At 38.6% G+C, this 22,406-nt stretch overlaps 1 protein-coding gene and 1 long non-coding RNA gene across 4 annotated transcripts in view; one reads left to right on the top strand and one right to left on the bottom strand.

Annotated features, from left to right (window-relative positions):
* SYNPO2 (synaptopodin 2) overlaps positions 1-22,406 on the top strand; it is a 200,367-nt gene that overhangs the window by 8,697 nt on the left and 169,264 nt on the right. The gene's annotated exons all lie outside the window — the stretch shown is intronic.
* Positions 1-22,406, bottom strand: part of LOC122673498 — a 163,373-nt gene that overhangs the window by 29,234 nt on the left and 111,733 nt on the right. Inside the window, exons 6-7 of the long non-coding RNA XR_006334696.1 lie at positions 20,741-20,847; positions 446-548 (exon numbers count right to left, since the gene is read on the bottom strand). This is a non-coding gene — a long non-coding RNA (uncharacterized LOC122673498). The remainder of the gene's footprint in view (positions 1-445; positions 549-20,740; positions 20,848-22,406) is intronic.

Below are 22,406 nucleotides of genomic sequence, written 5' to 3'. Positions count from 1 at the left end.
TGGAAACATGTTCTTTTATCTAACTTTACAGCAAAATTCCTCCAACATATAGTTTGTTCTAATATTATTTCTACCAGTTTCCTAGTTCTTTTTTCTTTACATCTTCAACAATATTTGCTGATAAAAAATACATCTTGATTTGTTGCCCGTATGTATTATTTTTAACAATTTTTAAATGCATCCATGAGGAGCTTTCTAAACATTATGGTTTGGTTTAATTCTGTCATGTTTTAAATCGAGTACTGCCTGACTTCAACCAGTGTTGAAAAAACAAATTTGAAAGTTTTTGATGCTTAGTTATTACATATCTTCTAAGTCCTAACTACTTCACACTAATACTAACTAATATCATAGAGCACAATAAGACAAAGTTCCTTTCTAACAACAGTGGATATAAATCCATATTCTAAATAGTGCACTTAGTAATTCTGAATATTTTACCTACCTGTCACATATGATTAAACAGAAATTGTGTTTAATCTCACTCCATGGCTGATGAAGAGTTTCTGAAGGAGTATAGAGGAGGGGCAGCTCTTTTTCTCTTCTGCCTGAAATGGAAGTGTTATTTTTAATCAATAGTTGCCTTTCAGAAATATTTTAAAACTTGTGTCATTTTGAGAGAGTTAAAACTATTGATAGATAATAACATGGAAATTCATTTAATCAAGCACCATAAAACATAATATACTGCAAAAGAAGGAGCGTCTGAGGAAGCCTCTTTCCCCTCTGCCATGCTAGGAGAAGAACCTATTCAGTGGGGTCACCTCAAGTACTGTATGAAATTCCTAACTGGACCAGACCGGACACAGGGTACTGGTGTCAATCCATGACAGTAAGGAACCTGTCTGCAATGCAGGAGACTCAGGTTTGAAGCCGGGGTGGGGAAGATCCCCTGGAGAAGGGAACAGCAACCCACTCAAGTATTCTTGCCTGGAGAATTCCATGGACAGAGGAACCTGGCCGGCGGTAGTTCATGGCGTTACAGAGTCGGACACGACTGAGCAAGTAACATTTTCACTTTCAAACATTAGTTAGAGCTCCTTTTCATTTTGTAGTTGAAAACGAATGTACATGGAAGTTCTAGTCGACTTGGCAGATGTGTGGGGGGAGCCTTCCAGGCACAGGGTGCTACGAGGACAAGGCTCTAGGACTGAAGCCTGCTCGGCATGTTCAAGGAGCTGTGGAGATGCCAGTTGCAGCTGACACCATTTCCATGAGAAATTGCTATAAGAAGTCCAGTCCTTCACAGTGATAAAAGTGAAAAAGTCTCTCCTGGGAACCCCGACCATGTGGTTATTTTACCATCTTTAAATGATTAACACACTGGTCCCAGAGAACAACTCTAAGCTATCATCTTCCCATTTCCTCTTCATCCATTTCAGCTTTTTATAATGTAGAAGCCTACTGGCCATTCTTTAGAACACTTTATTTAAATGAATAGTTACTACCGCCTCTTATGTAGATGTTTGGTTAAACATTTTATTAATCTTTTCCTTCCTCTGAAGTTGATTCTCCCAGTGAGATAAGAAGAATTTAAGAAGTGTTAAAAAGAATTTGATCCTATTTATTTTGACATCAATGTCAGACCTAGAGCAGATAGTTTTCTTTTATTTTTTATTTTATCTTAATTTCATTTCTTCCTCACAGAAGAAATGATTTTATTTAGATGTTTTTTGGAAACTGACCCACTGAAAGGATGAAAGCATTTTAATGCTGGCTACCACTTATTGTATAGCTTTAAACAGATTTTTCTGAGCCTGTTTCCTCATCTGTAAAATGGCTATGTAATGGAATTGCTGTTTTTATAGAAAAAAAAGTGTCACCAGTTTTATAGGTGAGGCATCTGAGAGCCAAGCAATCAGCTAATAATATGTCTTGTGATAATTTTGAAAGGTTCTATGTTAAGATCATATTTGATACATAGTAATCACGCAGTAAAGGAGTCTGTCATTGTTATTATAATTCTAATTGGAGGAGGAAGTAACTGTCTTCTGGGCTTCCCTAGTGCCTCCATGGTAAGGAATCCATCTGCGATGCAGGAGACCTGGATTCCATCCCTGGAGAAGGAAATGGCAACCCACTTCAGTGTTCTTGCCTAGGAAATCTCTTGGACAGAGGAGCCTGGCGGGCTATGGTCTATGGGGTCACAAAGAGTCAGATGCGACTTAGTGACTAAACAACATACTGTCTTCTACACAAATTTATTTTTTTCAGAATTTAAGAAAAGCAGGCCAATCCCTTTTCTCCAGATACCTAATGAAAGTTAAGAGCACAAAAGCTAAATAAACTATTTGTGATGATTATTTTACCCAGGGAAAATTTTCAGTTTTGATAAAATGCAACATTTCACAAAATGTATGCAGCTATCAAGTATGAATCAAGATTTCTTTGTTATGTAGTTTAATCAGCTTGAGGCAGTAAATCCTTAAGTTATCTGTTTCACAAGGCCAAATAAAATGATTATCCCACTTAAAAATAGTATACTTTTTTTTTATTGGACTATAGTTGATTTACAATGTTGTGTTAATTTCTCCTGAGTACAGATTTTTAAAAGGAAAATACCTCAAGCCATGAAGAATTAGTCTTTTACAGTGCTGTTGAGCTCTGTTTAGAGTAAGTCAACTCTGACTCTTTCAATCATATTAGTCTCTGTGCCTCTGTTTTCTCATTTATCAAATGGGGATGGTGTTAGCTCTGAGATTGTTTTCAGGGTTAGAAATCACATGTGCAAATTACTTAACACACAGGAAACATTCAAGTGTTTAAAAAAATTACTACTACCGCATCTGTGGTTATCCCCATTTTATTTAACTAAGCTTTATAAAATTGAAGGGTTATCTGCTGTCTTCCACGCAGTGCTGTTTGAGATCCGGATCTCAGTGTCCTAAGAAGGGGCTTCTGTGGTTCTTGGGGTCTCTCCCTGTGAGATGGCATGTAATGGTCTCAGAATGTGGCCTTATGCTCACCGAGTAAGCCACTGCCCTGCACTGGAAGCAGCATATGGAAGCCATCACGAAGAGAAGGAGTCATTTCAAGTGCTTTGAAAATATAAAAGAAAAATAAATTGTCCCCTGGTAAGTAAATATAGGACACTGATCTCTGAATAGTCAGGAAAACTTTGTGCCAGGGCCTTTGGGGGAAGGCTAATGAGCCTTTCAATCCCTCCCCAGCCTCCACCTCCACAACCCTTGTCTGCTAAATTAGAAGATGTTATTACTATATAAGGCTGCTTTTTCTAAGTAAATGATAATAGTTAACCTCTTGGTGATTTTAGCTTTTCAAACAGTGGAGAGTTATTTTCATCAGTCAAGATGAAGCTAAAATGAAAAACAGTTTGTGAAAGCTTAGGCTTTGGGAGTCAGATACTACCATAACAGTCACCTTTATTTTTATTTCTTTCATGAAAAGCATAACATTTTCCCCCTGGATGGTGCTCAGCATGACTGATATTAGGTTGAATTGTGTAAATATTATATTACATGTATTGGCTGCTGCAGAGAGTCAAAACGCAGTGATCCATTTTCAGGGCTCCATTGTTTTGGCCGCCTGCCTGCCAGATGGGGAAATGTTGATCAGAACAGTTTGATCCTGAGGCAGAGCTGCAATCTGAGAGAGGAAGCTCATCGTTGTCTGCTTCCTCTGAGCCAAGATGACCATGTGGCTTCATGTTGAGTGAGTTACTGAGGGCTTTCTTCAGCTGCAGGCGCTGGGCTGAGGGTAGACGGGAATTCAATTAAGGACCCCATTATGATAGTTGTTCCATTCTGTTCTTCATTACCGTCAGCTACTCTTAACCTCAGCTTCTTTTTCTTATGTGAGAAGGAAAATTCCTCCTTCTCTGTCTTCACGGCCCCCATTCTCGTCTCGTTCTTTATCTAGTTCTTTTTATGCCTCTCTTTTCCCCTATAGCTTCCTAAGCAAATTAAGACACCAAATCTGATATTGCCTATCTGCACAAGAAAAAGGAATAATATCGTGTGTGTGTGTGTGTGTGTGTGTGTGTGTGTGTGTGTGTGTGTGAAAGAAAGAGAGAGAGACAGAGAGCACAAAAGAGAAAGCTGTATATAAATCTCTCTTCCTTAATTGATTTTCATAGAAAGGTAACAACATGCTGGATTTTTCAATTCAGAGCTGAACTAGTATGAACTAGTACGGAGAATTACTTTCCAGGAGTGTGTTTCCATGGGCCAGTCCTTCATGCCGAGAAACTCCTTTTCAAGGTTTTAGGCCCTTTGCCTCCTATCCATCTCTGGTCTGAGCAGCTTGCTTCTTCCTGGGAGGCGGTTCTCCTTTTCTCCTGAACATGACATGTTTATTCTTCTCCCAGGTCTCTGACTTTGACCTTGATCTTTTCTGCAATGGAATGTTTCTCTGTATTTATTTCTCCCAGGTCCATAAAAGGTATGCAATAAAGACTATTATTTTTTTACCTGATTGATTAATAACGATTCTTTTTTATTTAGTAAGGGATAAAATCACTTTCAGTCACAAACAAGGACGTATTGTTTGAGGAAGATCGTGAGTTTTGTCAGAAGCTTTGAGGATAAATGTTTTGAATGATAAAGGTAAATGAGTTGAAGTTCAGAACCTGTATCAAAGGCAAGTGGGAGCCAGGAGACGATTCTGCTGCAGGATTAAAGGGGGTAAAGGGCAGGCCGAGGGGTCTGTGGGGGCAGGGTAGCACAGCGTGAAACCAGGGCCCGCTCCCTGGAGAAGTGCTCACATCACTATCGAACCTCAGCTCTCACTCAGACCCCAGGCTCCTGGAGCCAAGGTAGCAAAGGCTGGCTTCAGATCACAGTGCGCCTTCTTATTTTCTACTTGACAAGCAAATGTTACCATTCGGATAGAGCTAATGGCTGTGGTAAAGAGGCCGGTTTCTCACTGGTACCTCTGGTTTAAAAATTTGCCTTTTCCATGCTTATATTGTCACCTTTGCTCTCTGAAGGCAAGAGCCTAGCTCTTGTATCTCCTAAAACGGGGCTCTTTAATGTGGATAACGTACATATACGTGTAACTGGGGCCTTAAATCAGCCATGTACTTACTGAAACGTTGTTGAATAAATGGATGAGTGAGTAGATGTGTATCTTCTATTCTGGAGTGTGAGGTAGCGACTACTGGAAAGCCTGATTTTGCTGAAGCTTCATCTGGTGTTTTTTCAAATGAGCAGTTTGTTTAAAGAGTGATTACAAGAGTGATATGTATATGCTTTGTAAGTGTGTGTGTTCCTATTGATTTGATATTATCTAGTAACCAGATGCCAATTTAAGAGGTTCAGTGAAAGATCAGTGACTGAACTGGAAGTCAGGAGACCTGAAGTTTAGGCACTGGTCTAACTTGAGTTTAGTCTGCTACCTCAACTAAAACTATCTGACTCCCCATTTCTCTACTTATAAAGGGAAAGATTTATTAATGGAACACATAAAGTGCCTTATGGCTAGATTCTACTTTAAGTCAAGAAGATAATAGATGAACAAAAACACCCATGAATGGTCATATTTCCTCTGTTAATGTGAAAAAATAAAGCAGTGTTTTCTGCAAAAAGGCAATTCTTTATATGGCATTTCTATGAGGCTTTTATTCTCATTTCACCAAATCATAATTTGTAGGATATATGTGTTATAAATAAATAAGCAAAAATCTCAAATGACACTGATTTAATGTGCTTTTTTGCTATATTTTACTTTTTTAATAATGAAAATTGTATTGCAGTGAGTTACTACTGAATTCAGCATTTTCTAATGATTTTTTTAATAAATGCTTTATTCTTTCTCTTTATTACTTTTCTAAATAAAAAGGTAGTTCACTATCATACATGAATGTAATCAACTGTTTTAAAAGTATCACTAAGAATTCATGGATTTAAATAGAATTTATGTTTTTTATAAATCTAATTTCTTTTTCCAAACTCTGGATCTGACATGATTAAGAGCCTTGAAGTTTGTTTTTCTTACCCTACTAGAAACTCTGGGTAGAGAGTGGGTAGAGATTATCTCACAGAGTAAAACCACTCATTCTGACATAGCTGGACTTCTATTCCAAATTCTAATTTGATGGAGAAGAAGGAATGTGTTTGATACTCTTCATCTATTCTTTAAACCCCTCTCATTTGGGTAAACTGTGTCAAAGAAAAAAAAGAGACAGTCCCTGGTAAACTTGGTCTTGATTAGTTTACTTCCACATCTCAAAGTGCAGTATTTTGAATCCAGTCATAGTTCCACCCCACAAATGGATTAAACTCTATATTTAAAAAAAAAATTAAAGTAGCTAGAACTGAAAATGACTTATTTTTAGGTTATAAAAATGACACACTGTCATTTTAAAATATTCAAATATTACAGAAAAGGATAAAAATAAAGTAAAAATTATGCAATCCAGAAATAGCACATTATTAACGTTTTGGTGATATTCTCCTTAGTTCCCTCTCTCTCTTCACACGTGCCAACTTACAATTGCACCTCATCAGTTCCATGTAATTGAAATGGTACTAAATGTATTCTTTTATTAAACACACAACATGAACATCTTTCTGTGTCAGTGAGTCCCGATGTACGTCATCTTTTTAGTAACCGCATAGTGTTACATGTATGGATTGACCATAATTTCTGTAACCCATCCCCTACTGAACATATAAGTTATTTATAATTTTCCACTATTATAGATAGTGCTCAAATGAATACTTTTCATGTATAAAATATGTTTGTGTACTTATCTGATCATTTCTATAGAATCAATCCCTAGAAGTAAGACTACTACTGTGAGAATATGCTATATATTTTTTTGGTGAAAATGAAGAGTATCTGAATTAATTTGGGGTCAACTATTATATATAAAGAGAAAATTTCTTATCATGTCCATGTCACTCATTAGTATGCTCCTCAGTACAATTCCTTTTGGCAGATAAAATAAGTACATGTCAAGGTCATACAATCTAGCTAACATACTTTCGCTTCAAAACACTTAAAAGTATTGATAGTGATTGGTAATTTCTAAAATGTCTTAAAAGAAAATTGAGAGGAAAAAAAATTCTCACATATACCAGTTCTATTAAATTTCTAGATTATTTCAGGATAAAAATTTTGCATAAAGATGATTAGTGTCTTAAAAGTAATGGACAAGAAGGTATTAGTGTCTAGGGAATGAGGGTTTGCAGGTTTCCTTGTAATTATCAAGATGTCATTGTCAGATAAATCAGATTTTTAAAAACGTACTTTAAAGAAATAATAATATCTTTGTAAGATATGTGAAAGTAGGTTTTATACATAATAAAGCCATATTATAAAAGTATGGTTACAAATATCATTTTAGTATTGTTTTCTTAAAGTGATAGGGTAGGTTTAAGAAAAGCCATTCTTTTCAGACACACCTCATTGAAATTAAGGTTTTAGAATTTTTTTTTTGGAGGGATATTTAATTTATAAACTGTATTGCAAAACTTGTATTTAGGTTTTATGAAGGACTGGTCCTGAAACTGAGGCTCCAATACTTTGGTCTCCTGATGGGAAGAGCCGACTCATTTGAAAAGACCCTGATGCTGGGAAAGATTGAGGGCAAGAGGAGAAGGGGACGACAGAGGATGAGATGATCGGATACCATCACCAAGTCAATGTGTGACAAGTGCTGTGGAGAGGTGTGCTCTGGCCCTCCCTTCTCACACATGGTGGGGGATGGCAAGGCCTGGAGACAGTGCAGTTTAACCCCCTGAAGTGTTTACAGTTCTCCAGCTTCGTACCCAGGAACCCCTGCACTCGTAGCAGAAAGGCAGCTTTGTCCTGGGTTCTTCTGGAAAGAAAGTGTTGAAGGGGTGGACATGGGTGGATTATGGACCACATCCATCCTCGGGAAGGCTGCTGCTGAAGGATGTGAGTGAACTTGTCCCTGAGCATGGAGGAACAGCTAGCAAACTTCCAATTATTAGTGTCCCTGGGGGCATCAAGATCATACTCATATCTCTGTGATTTACAGAGAGCACAGCCTGGGTGCTTATCCCTGATTCCTGCTAGAAGTTGTTATCTGTAACCAAAAAGTATCTGTTGTTGTTCAGTTGCTCAGTCCTGTCTGATTCTTTGCAACCCCATGGACTGCAGCACGCAAGGCCTCCCTGTCCTTCACTATCTCCCAGAGTTTGATCAAACTCATGTCCATTGAGTTGATGATGCCATCTAACCATCTCATCCTCTGTCACCCCCTTTTCCTCCTGCCCTCAATCTTTCCCAGCATCAGAGTGTTTTCCAGTGAGTTGGCGCTTTGCATTATATGGCTGAACTATTGGAGCTTCAGCTTCAGCATCAGTCCTTCCAATGATATTCAGGGTTGATTTCTTTTCAGATTGACTGGTTTGATCTCCTTGTAGTCCAAGGGACTCTCAAGAGTCTTCTCTTGCACCACAGTTAGAAAATATAGATTCTTTGGCACTCAGCCTTCTTCATGATCCAACTCTCACATCTGTACATGACTACAGGAAAAACCATAACTTTGACTATATGGACCTTTGCCAGCAAAATACTATCTGTAAACTAAAATAAAACAACCTAGACAGCATATTAAAAAGCAGAGATATTACTTTGCCAACAAAGGTCTGTCTAGTCAAGGCTATGGTTTTTCTAGTAGTCACGTATGGACGTGAGAGTTGGACTATAAAGAGGCTGAGTGCGTAAGAACTGATGCTTTTGAACTGTGGTGTTGGAGAAGACTCTTGAGAGTCCCTTGAACTGCAACGAGATCCAACCAGTCCATCCTAAAGGAGATCAGTCCTGGGTGTTCATTGGAAGGACTGATGCTGAAGCTGAAACTCCAATACTTTGGCCACCTGATATGAAGAACTGGCTCATTGGAAAAGACCCTGATGCTGGGAATGATTGAGGGCAGGAGGAGAAGGGGACGACAGAGGATGAGAAGGTTGGGTGGTATCACTGACTCAATGGGCATGAGTTTGGGTAAACTCTGGGAGTTATTGATGGATAGGGAGGCCTGGCGTGCTGTGGTCCATGGGGTCACAAAGAGTCGGACATGACGGAGCAACTGAACTGAACTGAATAGAATGGGAAAGACTAGAGACCTCTTCAAGAAAGTTAGAGATACCAAGGGAACATTTCATGCAAAGATGGGCTCAATAAAAGACAGAAATGGTATGGACCTAACAGAAGCAGAGGCTATTAAGAAGAGGTGGCAAGAATACACAGAAGAACTGTACAGAAAAGATCTTCATGACCCAGATAATCATGATGGTGTGATCACTCACCTAGAGCCAGACATCTTGGAATAAGAAGTCAACTGGGTGTTAGGAAGCATCACTACGAACAAAGCTAGTGGAAGTGGTGGAATTCCAGTTGAGCTATTTCAAATCCTAAAAAATAATGCTGTTAAAGTGCTGCACTCAATGTGCCAGCAAACTTGGAAGATTCAGCAGTGGCCACAGAACTGGAAAAGATCAGTTTTCATTCTAATCCCAAAGAAAGGCAGTGCCAAAGAATGCTCGAACTACTGCACAATTGCACTCATCTCACACACTAGCAAAGTAATGCTCAAAATTCTTCAAGCCAGGCTACAACAGTATGTGAACTGTGAACTTCCGGATATTCAAGCTGGATTTAGAAAAGGCAGCAGAACCAAAGATCAAATTGCCAACATCTGCTGGATCATCGAAAAAGCAAGAGAGTTCCAGAAAAACATCTACTCCTGCTTTATTGACTATGCCAAAGCCTTTGACTGTGTGGATCACAGCAAACTGGAAAATTCTTAGAGAGACGGGAATACCAGACCACATGACTTGCCTCCTACAAATCTGTATGCAGGTCAAGAAGCAACAGTTAGAACTGGACATTGAACAACAGACTGTTTCCAAATCAGGAAAGGAGTATGTCAAGGCTGTATATTGTCACCCTGTTTATTTAACTTATATGCAGAGTATATCATGAGAAATACTGGGCTGGATGAAGCACAAGCTGGAATCAAGATTGCTGGGAGAAATATCAATAACCTCAGATATGCAGATGACACCACCCTTACGGCAGAAAGGGAAGAAGAACTAAAGAGCCTCTTGATAAAAGTGAAAGAGGAGAGTGAAAAAGTTGGCTTGAAGCTCAACATTCAGAAAACTAAGATCAGGGCATCTGGTCCCATCATTTCATGGCAAATAGATAGGGAAACAATAGAAACAGTGAGAGACTTTAATTTTTTGGGCTCCAAAATCACTGCAGATGGTGATTGCAGCCATGAAATTAAAAGACGTTTTCTCCTTGGAAGAAAAGCTTTAACCAACTAACCTAGAGAGCATATTAAAAAGCAGAGACATTACTCACCAACAAAGGTCCATGTACTTAAAGCTATGGTTTTTCCACTAGTCATGTATGGATGTGAGAGTTGGACTATAAAGAAAGCTGAGCACTGAAGAATTGATGCTTTTGAAGTGTGGTGTTGGAGCGGACTCTTGAGAGTCTTTTGGACTGCGAGGAGATCAAACCAGTCAATCCTAAAGGAAATCGGTCCTGAATATTCATTGGAAGGACTGATGCTGAAGCTGAAGCTCCAATACTTTGGCCACCTGATGCGAAGAACTGACTCATTTGAAAAGACCCAGATGCTGGGAAAGATTGAAGGCTGGACAGAAGGGGATGACAGAGGATGAGATGGTTGGATGACATCACCAACTTGATGGATATGAGTTTGAGTAAACTCTGGGATTTGTTGATGGACAGAGAAGCCTGGCATGCTGCAATCCATGGGGTCACAAAGAGTCGGTCACAACTGAGTGACTGAAGTGAACCAGTTTATTATAAAAGATATAAAGGATACAGATGAACAGCCAGATGCAGAGGTACATAGAAGAAAGTCAAAAAGAGTCCTGAGTGTAGCAGCATCTGTTCCTTGTAGAAATAGGGCTCAGCACCTTCTCATCAAGTGTCATGCTCATCAACCGGGAAGTTAAAATCTTGTTATTCAGGATTTTACAGAGCTTAATATGCAATACCTCCTACCTCTTCCCCTTCCCAGAGGTCAATGGGTGGGACTGAAATTTCCTATCACTTGGTCTTTCTAGTGACCATCCTCATCCTGAGGCTACCAAGGAGTTCTGCTTTGTCACCTCATTAGATAAACTCGGGTGTGCTCAAGAAGATTCCTTATGAATAATGAAAGACACTCCTCACTCAGGAAATTTCAGCGGTTTAAGGAGTTTTGTGCCAGGTATTAGCGACAAAGACAAAATATATTTCTTATTATATCACAAATATGCTAAATTCTGGGATAAATGAGACATTGTCTTTGCTCTTAAGAAAGGTAAACCTCCATGGAAGAGGCAGATTTATGACTATTAAGAAGGTGACAAGGTTTTAAAGAGAAGAATATATAATGTATTATAAAATAAAAGCCATGAATAAATTAATTCTGCATAGTAGCATCAAGGAACTATACAGAGGAATCCCTATTCAAACTGGACCCTGAACTGGATAAAGTCATTCCAGGCCTAGGGAAAACCTTCCACATTCACACTAAGGCATGCAAGAATGTGGCGTGGGGAATGAACAGCAAGCAGCTGCAGAGTCAAGTATCTTCTGAGAAATTGTTAAGTTTCAGCGCTGTAATGATCTCTTTTATGAGTACTGGATAAATCTCAGTGAAGTATGTACTAGATAGAATTCAATCAGATACTATCAGTCTGATATTTTGGCCTTCTTTCTTTTGTTGTTCTTTCCTTTATGTATGCATAAAAGTTCACTGGTCACTATATTAACATTTGAAATTTTACACTCATTTTCTATGGTTTGCATGAAGCATTTTGTATCAGACTCAAATCTTTGTAAGAAAGGCTATAATGAAGATCTTGACATCTCACCTTCATGGAAAGAGTGAAAAGATACCAAATTTTAGACTCTCTTGAATTTATTAACTGAGAAACTGAGAAGAACCAGGGATTAAAAGTCACTGTCTTCTTCCTTTCAGATGCATCATCTTGTTTGTTATAAACTCTTTCAGGTTCTCATTAAAGATTTTTAAACAGGGGACTGGCATGATCTAGAGCATGCTTAGAAAGATGGCTGACAGTCATCTGTCAGTCCTATCTGACAGATTTAGGATTGAAAGGTGGAACTTGGAGGACAGAGACTAATTAGGAAGGAGGTTGTTAGAATATTCCAGTGGCTTAGTCAGTAAAGAATCAGCCTGCAATGCAGGAGACCTAGGTTTGATCCCTGGTTTGGGAAGATCCCTGGAGAAGGAAATGGTAACCCACCCCGGTGTTCTTACCTGAGAAATCCCATGGACAGAGGAGGCTGGAGGGCTACAGTCCATGGGGTCACAAGAGTCGGACAGCTTTAGTGACTAAACCACCCCCACCAATGACAAATAAATAATGAGACTCTAGATTAGGCTGAGGGCACTGGGGCTGAAAAAGAAGACACACAGACAAATTAGAAATACATAGCTGTGGATGGCAAGAAAAGGGGAAGAGTGGACTGTAGTTGGAGGTTTTATCTTGGAAGACAAAGGGATGGATATAGCATTTATTGAAAGAAGCAATTATGGAGAAAAGAAAATAAATTTCATTCTAAATAAATTGAATTTGGACATCCAGAAGTTGCTATGTAATGGTGTTAAGAGTATTAGTCTGGGCTTGGGAAAGTTACCAGTACTAGAAATTATCTGGGGAAGTGGCTGAAACATAAGAAGCAAGAAGCAAAGAGGATACAGGACAGAATCTTGGAGAAGATCAATATATAAAGTTTGGACAGAGAAAAAGAAGCCAATGAAAGAAGTTAACAGAGGTCACAAGAGAGACAGAAAGATCATAAGCATTTCTGGTATGTTAAGAAAGGAGAGTATTTTAATGAATGGCTTAACAGTGACAAATACTTCAGGGTTTAAGAAAAAGAATGATAAGACCATACATTGACACATAAGAGGATTTGGGTGAGAAAACAGAAAGAGTGAAGATGGCATCTTTTTGAGAGAAAAGAGGTTTAGGAAAGTGTTTTTTAGAATATTAGCAGGAGAAAGAGAAAAAGACAAGGTAATTACTCTTATAGCAAAGTTAGAGTTGTTTGGGAAGGATTAAATCCATTGAACTTAGTGCTAAGTATTTTATTTTGATATTTGGAAATATTCTTAACTAATAGAAAATATTAGATGTAAAAAAAATTTCAACAAAAAGAACAGGAAAACAAACAAGGCTATTATTTGTTCTAAAAAACAGTGCCTTCGAAAAGTGTCTAAGCTGGAGACTGTGAATTTTAATTTATTTGAATGAATTGGACAACATGAACATAGAATTGGAATAATTATAATCCTTAGTTCATAGCACACTTCTTAAGCTATTTTTAACAATATCATAAGTACATGTGATCTCAACTTCCTAACCAAAAACTAAAAAAAATAACCCGCCCTTACCTCCCACTATATTATCCTGCCTCTCTGGACTCAAGGTAAGCATCATCCTGAATTCTGTATTTATTATTACTTGCCTTTCTTTTTATATAGTTTAATTGAATATTTCAGTTCAGTTCAGTTGCTCAGTCGTGTCTGACTCTTTGCGACCCCATGGGCTGCAGCACGCCAGGCCTCCCTGTCCGTCACCAACTCCCGCAGTCCACCCAAACCCACGTCCATTGAGTCGGTGATGCCATCCAACCATCTCATCCTCCATCGTCCCCTTCTCCTCCTGCCCTCAATCTTTCCCAGCATCAGGGTCTTTTCAAATAAGTCAGCTCTTTGCATCAGGTGGCCAAAGTATTGGAGTTTCAGCTTCAGCATCAGTCCTTCCAATGCACACCCAGGACTAATCTCCCTTAGGATGGACTGGTTGGATCTCCTTGCAGTCCAAGGGACTCTCAAGAGTCTTCTCCAACATCACAGTTCAAAAGCGTCAATTCTTCGGCGCTCAGTTTTCTTTATAGTCCAACTCTCACATCCATACATGACCACTGGAAAAACCATAGCCTTGACTAGACTGACCTTTGTTGGCAAAGCAATGTCTCTGCTTTTTAACATGCTGTCTAGGTTGGTCATAACTTTCCTTTCAAGGAGTAAGTGTCTTTTGATTTCATGGATGCGATCACCATCTGCAGTGATTTTGGAGCCCAAGAAAATAAAATCTGACCGTTTCCAGTGTTTCCCCATCTATTTGCCATGAAGTGATGGGACCGGATGCCATGATCTTAGTTTTCTGAATGTTGAGCTTTAAGCCAACCTTTTCACTCTCCTCTTTCACTTTCATCAAGAGGCTCTTTAGTTCTTTGCTTTCTGCCATAAGGGTGGTATCATCTGCATATCTGAGGTTATTGATATTTCTCCCGGCAATCTTGATCCCAGCTTGTGCTCCATCCAGCCCAGCATTTCTCATGATGTACTCTGCATATAAGTTAAATAAACAGGGTGACAATATACAGCCTTGACATACTCCTATTCCTATTTGGAACTGGTCTGTTGGTCCATGTCCAGTTCTAACTGTTGCTTCCTGACCTGCATATAGGTTCCTCAAGAGACAGGTCAGGTGGTCTGGTATTCCCATCTCTTTCAGAATTTTCCACAGTTTATTGTGATCCACACAGTGAAAGGCTTTGGCATAGTCAATAAAGCAGAAATAGATGTTTTTCTGGAACTCCCTTGCTTTTTCAATGATCCTAGCAGATGTTGGCAATTTTTTCTCTGGTTCCTCTGCCTTTTCTAAAGCCAGCTTGAGCATCTGGAAGTTCACGGTTCATGTACTGTTGAAGCCTGGCTTGGAGAATTTTGAGCATTACTTTGCTAGTGTGTGAGATGAGTGCAATTGTGCGGTAGTTTGAACATTCTTTGGCATTGCCTTTCTTTGGGACTGAGACAGAATTGAATATTTATGCATTCTTAAGAAAGAGATATTTTAAGTTTAATTATTTTTAACTTTATAAGAAGGGCATCATACTGCATTTAGTCTTTGGAGATTTTGTTTTTCTCAATATGTTACCACTGGCCTATATCCATATGGCTGCAACCTGTTTGCTTGTTGTGTTGGGTGTGTAACCTTCTACTATGTGAACATCTCACTGTTTACCTATCATTTTCTTTTCAAAGGACGTGTGGGCTGCTCCAGGTGTTTGCTGTTCTGAGCAGTGCTGCTAGAACATCTCCTGTTGCAAGTGGGTGAGGGTTTCTTTTAGCTATAAAGTCAGGAGTAGAGCTGTTGGGTCACAGGTTTGAAAACGATCAGCTTAGGAGGAAAAACTATTTTTCAAATAGATACATGACTTACAATTCCACCAGCAATGCCTAAGGAACCCTATACTTCCACATCTTCTCCAACACTTGATCAGGTTTTTTAATTTTTGCCATTCCTTTGGCAGTAAAATATTATCTCTTGTGGTCTTGATTTGTATTTCTCTGACCACAAGGTAACTCAAATATCTCTTCATTTGCTTTTTGGCAATATGTGTTTTTTATTCTGTGAATTGCTTATTCATATCTTTAGAATATTTTTCTTTTAGGTTATTTGTGTCCTTCTTGACTGATTAGTATAAGAACTTTACCCATTCTTCATATAATAAACCTTGTCAGTTGAATGTATACTAAATGAACTCACAAAGTTTATAACCTTTTCATGTTATTTAAGGTTTCTTTGGATGAACAACAATTTCAATATAGCCAAAAGTATCAATTATCTTCTTGTATAATTAATTTTTTGGATCTTGTTAGAAAAATCTTTTATTACACTAAAGTCTAAGAAGTATACACCTATATTTTCTGTAAGATCTGAGTTTTTGTAATTATTATTTAAAATGTTTTTTCCAAGATGTTTTCCAGATTTATTGTTTACAATAAACCTTTTTATTTTTCTTAAAAAGTGGTGTTCTTTCAATTCCAGGAAATTTCTGCTACTTTCAAAAATTTTGTTTTAATCATCTTGAAGATTAAAAGTAACCTGGTTAAAAGCAATCCCCCGCCATCTGCCACCACCACCTCACATTTATAGAATTCAGCCATTGCAATTTTCTGACTTAATAATGGCATCAGGGTGTTGTGACAATAGCTAGAAATCCACTTTTTTAATTTTTGAATTCTTCAGCTGTAGCTTTGTTGTTTGGATAAGTGAAGTAGGAAAGAATTTAGTAAAAAAATGAAACCTAGCTTTATACTATGTAGCCATATGTACATACATGTACATGTGTGTTCCTTTTTTGTATGATGTCCAGGGAGCAACACTAAAAATATTTCAGTCTGTAAAAATGAATTTGTGGTAATGGATAAATATCAATCACTTGTACTTTATTTAAAAGAAAAAATTGATTATGCCAGGAGTCATTTTTCTAGTTAATTCTAAGACAGCGAGAAAAAGACTGGTGGCAGGCATATTTTGGTATAATGTAAGGAGAATAAAACAATTGCAAAATATTTGGAAAATTAGCTAAATTTCAAGCCTCCATATACTAAAATTTGACATTCTCTCACTTTTCAAATTCAGTGAATGCGCAGAGTTAGAGAAAAGTCCAAATTAAGGTGATCATTTTCCCATCAAATTATAGAGCTGGGCAGAGAGGAGCTAACTCAGCAGTGTTTACTGCGTGGCCCTACGTTTTACAGTCTTTCCCATTTAGCTCTCTATTCAGATTCTTTGCAATACAAATTCCATGTTTTACAAGTTTCCTCGAAACTGCAAGTTTTCTTTTTTACTTTTGAAAACAAATTTCTCTAATAAAGTAGCCAGAATATAATCCTGAGCTGCAACCAGAAGCTTCAATGTTTACATAAAGAAATATCCTCTCATTTGTCACCACTTCACATGTGGCCAGGTGCACATGTTTATGTAATGTGTTTATCTGTAATAGATTATAATGTAGGAGAAACATTAAATAAACCTACAGATATACTTGGCCAGGTGGCTCACCCATTAGATCTGTATTTTATAGTGTTCTATTTTTTGGTTGTTGAGAATACGTTCGAGTAGAAATGGACAGAGGTTTATCTCTAGAAACAGGTTTGATTTCCTTAAAAGGCAGTTGTTGCTTTTCTCCTTCGCTTCTCTGGAGAACTGGCTGCAAAGTGGGAATAGTTATGCTATGACTCATTTACAAGGCTCTGCACAGCATATAGAGTTCAGATAAAATTATAATGAAACAGAATCTAATTAGACTCTGTGGAACAAGAGAGTAATTTTTAAAAGGAAATTTTATGGATTGCATTTTCCTAAATCTACTTTGTTGATAAAATAAGCTGTTCCTTGTTTTTTAAAAAAGACTTAATGCAAACATTGGGATAAGATTTTCACTTGCCTTTTAAACTCAGTACATCTAGTTTGGTATTTGCCAAAAGATATGACATGTATTGTTATGTTAGTGATTACTGGATAAATTAGAAATGATTTAATTCTTGTTCAGGTGTCTCAATGACTACTTTAGATTCTTAAGTTCATCGAATTGCATATAAAAAATATAATTGTACCAACCATACTGCCTAGCTTAAAATGTAAGCTATCATAAAATTAAATATACATTTTAAGATTTCTATAGCAGTATCAAACTGAAATGCTTTTTGCTTTGCCAGTTTTAGCAAGATGTTCCCAGTGTGAATATGTTGTTTGAAAATGCGGATAATGCTTTACTCACGTGAACACAATGAGATCTTTAAAAATACTTACTGAATACTTATTCAAAAAGACTTCGTTAGTGAATACTTACACTGAGTGAGGGAGAGCAAATATAAGGGACAGACATGACAGGAAGTGCTAATAGAGCATGACATTTATTCTTCAGCGTCTGGATTGGGCCTCCCTGTCCTTTAGGTCTGTGCTGTATCAGCCATCTGCAGTTAGAGTTGGACCTTGACCTCAGTCTCTGCAGTCACCATACTAAGTCAGCCCCCAGCCCCATATTTTGGCTACAAAATAACAAAGTTATTAAAGGAAAAGAGAAAAATGTGTTCATCTGAATATGAGTTTTTAAAAACTGCTTTGGTGTCAATGAACATCAGTTAAGGGAGTGCCATGAATCAAACCAGGCTCCTGGGATGCAAAGATGAATATTAAAAAGTTCTTCTCTTCAAAAAGCTTGCATTATTATAGAAAGAGTCAAATATGTGATACAATTAGTATAATATGATGTTCTAAGTGTTTTTGTAGACGATGGTGTAGACAATAATGGAGACAAAAAGGGGGATATACAGGGGTGATCCGAATGTTTTCTGGAAGATGAAATACGTAAACTGAAGCATGAATACAGGAAGGCTTCTGTCTGGATGGAGCAGGGGCAAACAGGACATGTTCTAAGAAGGAGCGGCCTTAAGGCATAAACCAGCATGGCCTGTAAGATCCTCTGAGAGCAAGAGTTTGCTGCAACCAGGGCCTCGGGGTGTGCATGAGTGGGGCACCTGAGGGTGGAGAGCTGCAGATGAGATACATTGTCGTGGAGTTAGGCAGGAGCCAGCTCACGGAGGGACTTGTGACCTCGAAGTAGCTAGAATTTTCAAAAGGCAATGAGAATCAGTTAAAACCGTTTTACACCTTTAGGGAATAATATGATCAAGCCCTGGAGACAGGATTGGTTGGGTGAGGGACCTGAAGGCTGGGAGAGGACAGAGGATGAGAAGTGGAAAAGAGGAGATGAAGCCCATTGATCAGAATAATTAGATTCTGTAGGATTAGGTGGTTATACAGGTAGTATAGGAGAAAAAAGAATCTGAGCTGACCTGGGTAACTGAGCAAATTTTAGGGTCATGCTTGGAGATAGTGACTACAGAAGAAGGAAGAGGTGTACAAGAAGGATAACAGGCTTACTTTTGTGCATTTGAAGTGGGAGATTGTTGGAGAATATCCACAGTGTCTCGTTGGCAATTATGGGTAAGGCTCCAGAGCTCAGGAGAGAGGGAAAGATTTGGAATTCATCTGTGTGCAGCTGGTGGTTGAAGTCATTGGAGTGGGTGAGATCACCCACATCAAGAAAAACAACTGTTATCTAAGTGATCCAGCTTCACACAGAGTAGATACAACAGTTCTTGGCACCTACGGCGGGCACACTACCAGGTACTTGTTCTGTCCTGGACGGTACACAGCCTCTAAGAATAAATAACCCAGCATGGAACAGAGGAAAGGCGGTTGTTGGCTGCGCTCTTTCTCTCTCCTCTGCAAGGTAATTTAACCATCAAGAAAACTCTTTGTAGCTTTAGTGTGATCTAATAAGAAATACGCATTTCCTACTCCAACTTTATTAAAATTGCATACTGGAACAGTTTTGCTGAGGATGAAATAAATCTGAAGTCAAGTGAGTATGTTCGAAATACACATATGAAACCATTTGTTTTTTGAACACCAATCTAATCATGGGGTAACCAGGTTGTAGGTGGGCTCCTTGGCCAAATCAAGAATAATCTCCACCTACAGTATAGAAGTTTGTACATGGAACTCTGCTTAATGTTATGTGTCAGCCTGGATAAAAGGGGAGTTTGGGGGAGAATGAATACATGTATATGTATGACTGAGTTCCTTTGCTGTCCGCCTGAAACTGTCCCAACACTGTTAAGCAGCTCTGCACGCGCACTATGTTGCCTCAGTCATGTCCGACTCTTTGCAACCCCATGGACTGTAGCCTGCCAGGCTCCTCTGTCCGTGGGGACTCTCCAGGCAAGAACACTGCATCTCTTATGTCTCCGGCGTTGGCAAGCAGATTCTTTACCACTAGCACCACCTGGGAACCGTTTAATCAGCTATGCTGTCTGTGCTATGCTTAGTCGCTTTAGTTGTGTCCGACTCTTTGCGACCCCGTGGACTGCAGCTCACTGGCTCCTCCATCCACGGGATTCCCTAGGCAAGAGTACTGGAGTGGGCTGCCATGCCATCCTCCAGGTTATCAGCTATACCCCAATACAAAATAAAAAGTTTTTTTTAAAAAGGGAAGAATCTCCTCTAGCCAAGGAAGATGGTTATTAAAATCCACCGGAGTTCTTTACCTAGCCTCTAAGTGTTGGCATGCTCTAGGGTTTCACTGCCTTCTCATTCTGTGATTGCATCCTTTGAGATTCTCCCGCCTTTATTACGATAATGCTGTCCCCATCTCTGTCCCTAGAACCTTACTTTCAGATCTGTCCTCCACACATTTGCTAGCTGTTGTGATGTTGGCAAAACACACACTGGCCCTTGCTACCTTCCTGATTAAAACCCTCTAGTGTTTCCTTGTTCCTTTCAGACTAAAGCAAATACTGTTTAATTTTGGGAAAATGGATCCTTTATCAATGATGCTCTAATTCTTTAGCCTTATCTTTTTTCCTTCTTACTATTTGAGCTTTAAACTCTAGTAACACCAATTGCTTACTCTTCACATATATGCATATATGCATGTATGTATACTTTTTTGGGTCACCTGTCTTCACTCTGGCTTCTCCCTGTATATACAACTCTCTCCCTCCTAAGATGGTGAGGTGTCTTGGCCCTGAATGAATTAGCTCTCTATTTTCATAATACTGTGTGCCTGTCCTTGTTACTTAACACATTATTTCATAATTACCGTTTATATGGCTGTTTCCTTCACTACCCTGGGATCACCTTGCAGGTAGCCAACTGTGTTGAATTCATCTTTGCATCATTAGTGACTAACATATGCTCATAAAATGGTTAAACAAATAAGGGAGGAGTGAAGATCAAGGGAAAACTCACATGAAAAACATTTTTTGTACTTCAGTTTAATTGTTTTAGCCACTTTGTAATTCCAGTTAACCATATGCAGATTTGTTACTGCTAAATTATTTTTGTTACCAGTTCTAGTCAGAGACTCTCTGAAGTGGACGTACCTTTACAGGATGTGCAGAGCTGTTTCCTTCCCTCAAGAACTCCTTCAGTTTTGGAGAAAAAAGTAGATTGGCTGTCTGCCCCAAGATGCACAGGTAGCTGATCCCTTCTGCAAGTAAAAACATGCTATATTGGTGGTACTTCTTACTTTATCCTCCTGAAAAATTTCCTGAGGAAACTCCCAACTGTTTACTGGCTAGTCTGACAGGATGGTCAAATAGGTTTTGCTTTTAACTCATTTCTATCTACATGTTTATGGGACCTATATATGTTCTACCCACATATTTGATTAGGATGTACATGTTTATACAAAGAGACATATATTATATTTGTTTATAAAACCAAAGAGGGTTGACAGTCTTTTCCAGTACATTAACTCCTGGCATTTTCTGATTTCTGTTAGTTGTGAATTTAATTGCTGCTATTGTAACAGGATGGAGAGATGAAGTATTGTCTTACATTTTAAACTCATGTCCTACAAGAATCACTTTGTGTTAGGGACTTCAGACAGCTAAGAGGCTCAGGCTGTTAGGAAGAAATAAGATGGTGTTACTGGAAATATCATCTACACACTTTCACCATGTATTTTTGGACTGGCTGGCTTTATCTATGCATGCATTTTTTATTATAGATATGTGCTACAGTACAAAGTAAATCCTGTAAATAAAGCAATACATCTCATGATATATAATAAAGGAACTGCAATATCCAAGATCCTTGCATATGTTTGGGGGGAAAAGTTTCTGCCATACACACAACATGGTGGCAACTTCAGATAGTTGGTGTTTTAGTCAAATTTCACACATAGTCCAAAACCTTGAAGGTTTCTCCCTAGATCTAAACTTTAAAAAAAAAAAAAGGTGGTTGATTGACCTGTGCCATCCCTCCTCGAACATAGATGCATACAGATGCTGGCTATTGAGTATAGCTGAGGACATAGCTAGAGACTGCAGACACGTTGGAGAGGAGACGCTCTAACATCAAACCTTTGTGCCCCTCTATGACGAGGCTCCTTTCCTTAACTTCCTGAACCTCTGCTTATGAAAAGTTCCTAGCATGAGGAAAGGACAGATATCTCAATAGGCTGTACTAGATACACACAGGACAAACCATGAGACAAAAGCCAATGGAGTTCATGTGATAAGTTTTTCAAGAAAGTTTTGAGGGGATTGTTATTCTAAGTTTCAGTTAATGCTGATCTCAGCTGGAATAATTTGCTCTCCTATGTAATCTGTGTTTTAGTACAGGAGCTGCCTAGATACATCAGGTTTTACACATCTCTCAGTAAATCAAAGCTTTAAATGTGAAGGGCAGTACCCAGGGGCTTTGTATGGGTGTGTAGTATTCTACAGTGGATTAAGGACCAACAGATCAATGCAAAATTACAGACATATCAAAAATAATCCCTCTGTCACTGGATTAAGGACCAACAGATCAATGCAAAGTTACAGACATATCAAAAACAATCCCTCTGTCATGGGTATGCCCTAACTCTAGGATGGTAGAGGTCTGCAAGAAATCGTTGCCCATTTTTTACTTGCAGAATATGGGGATCTAGAATCAGCAGAAGAAAGTCTCGTGGCACAATTGCAGTGAGGAGTATAGAACTTTTTAATTTGGCATTGCCTTTTAGGTGTTATTATGCAGGATGGAACGAAGCCGCAAGCG

The sequence above is a fragment of the Cervus elaphus genome, chromosome 17 (assembly GCF_910594005.1).
Source record: "Cervus elaphus chromosome 17, mCerEla1.1, whole genome shotgun sequence".
In the NCBI taxonomy this organism is placed as follows: domain Eukaryota; kingdom Metazoa; phylum Chordata; class Mammalia; order Artiodactyla; family Cervidae; genus Cervus; species Cervus elaphus.
Note: the sequence above shows the minus strand (reverse complement) of the source record. Positions and strands in the feature narration are given on the sequence as shown.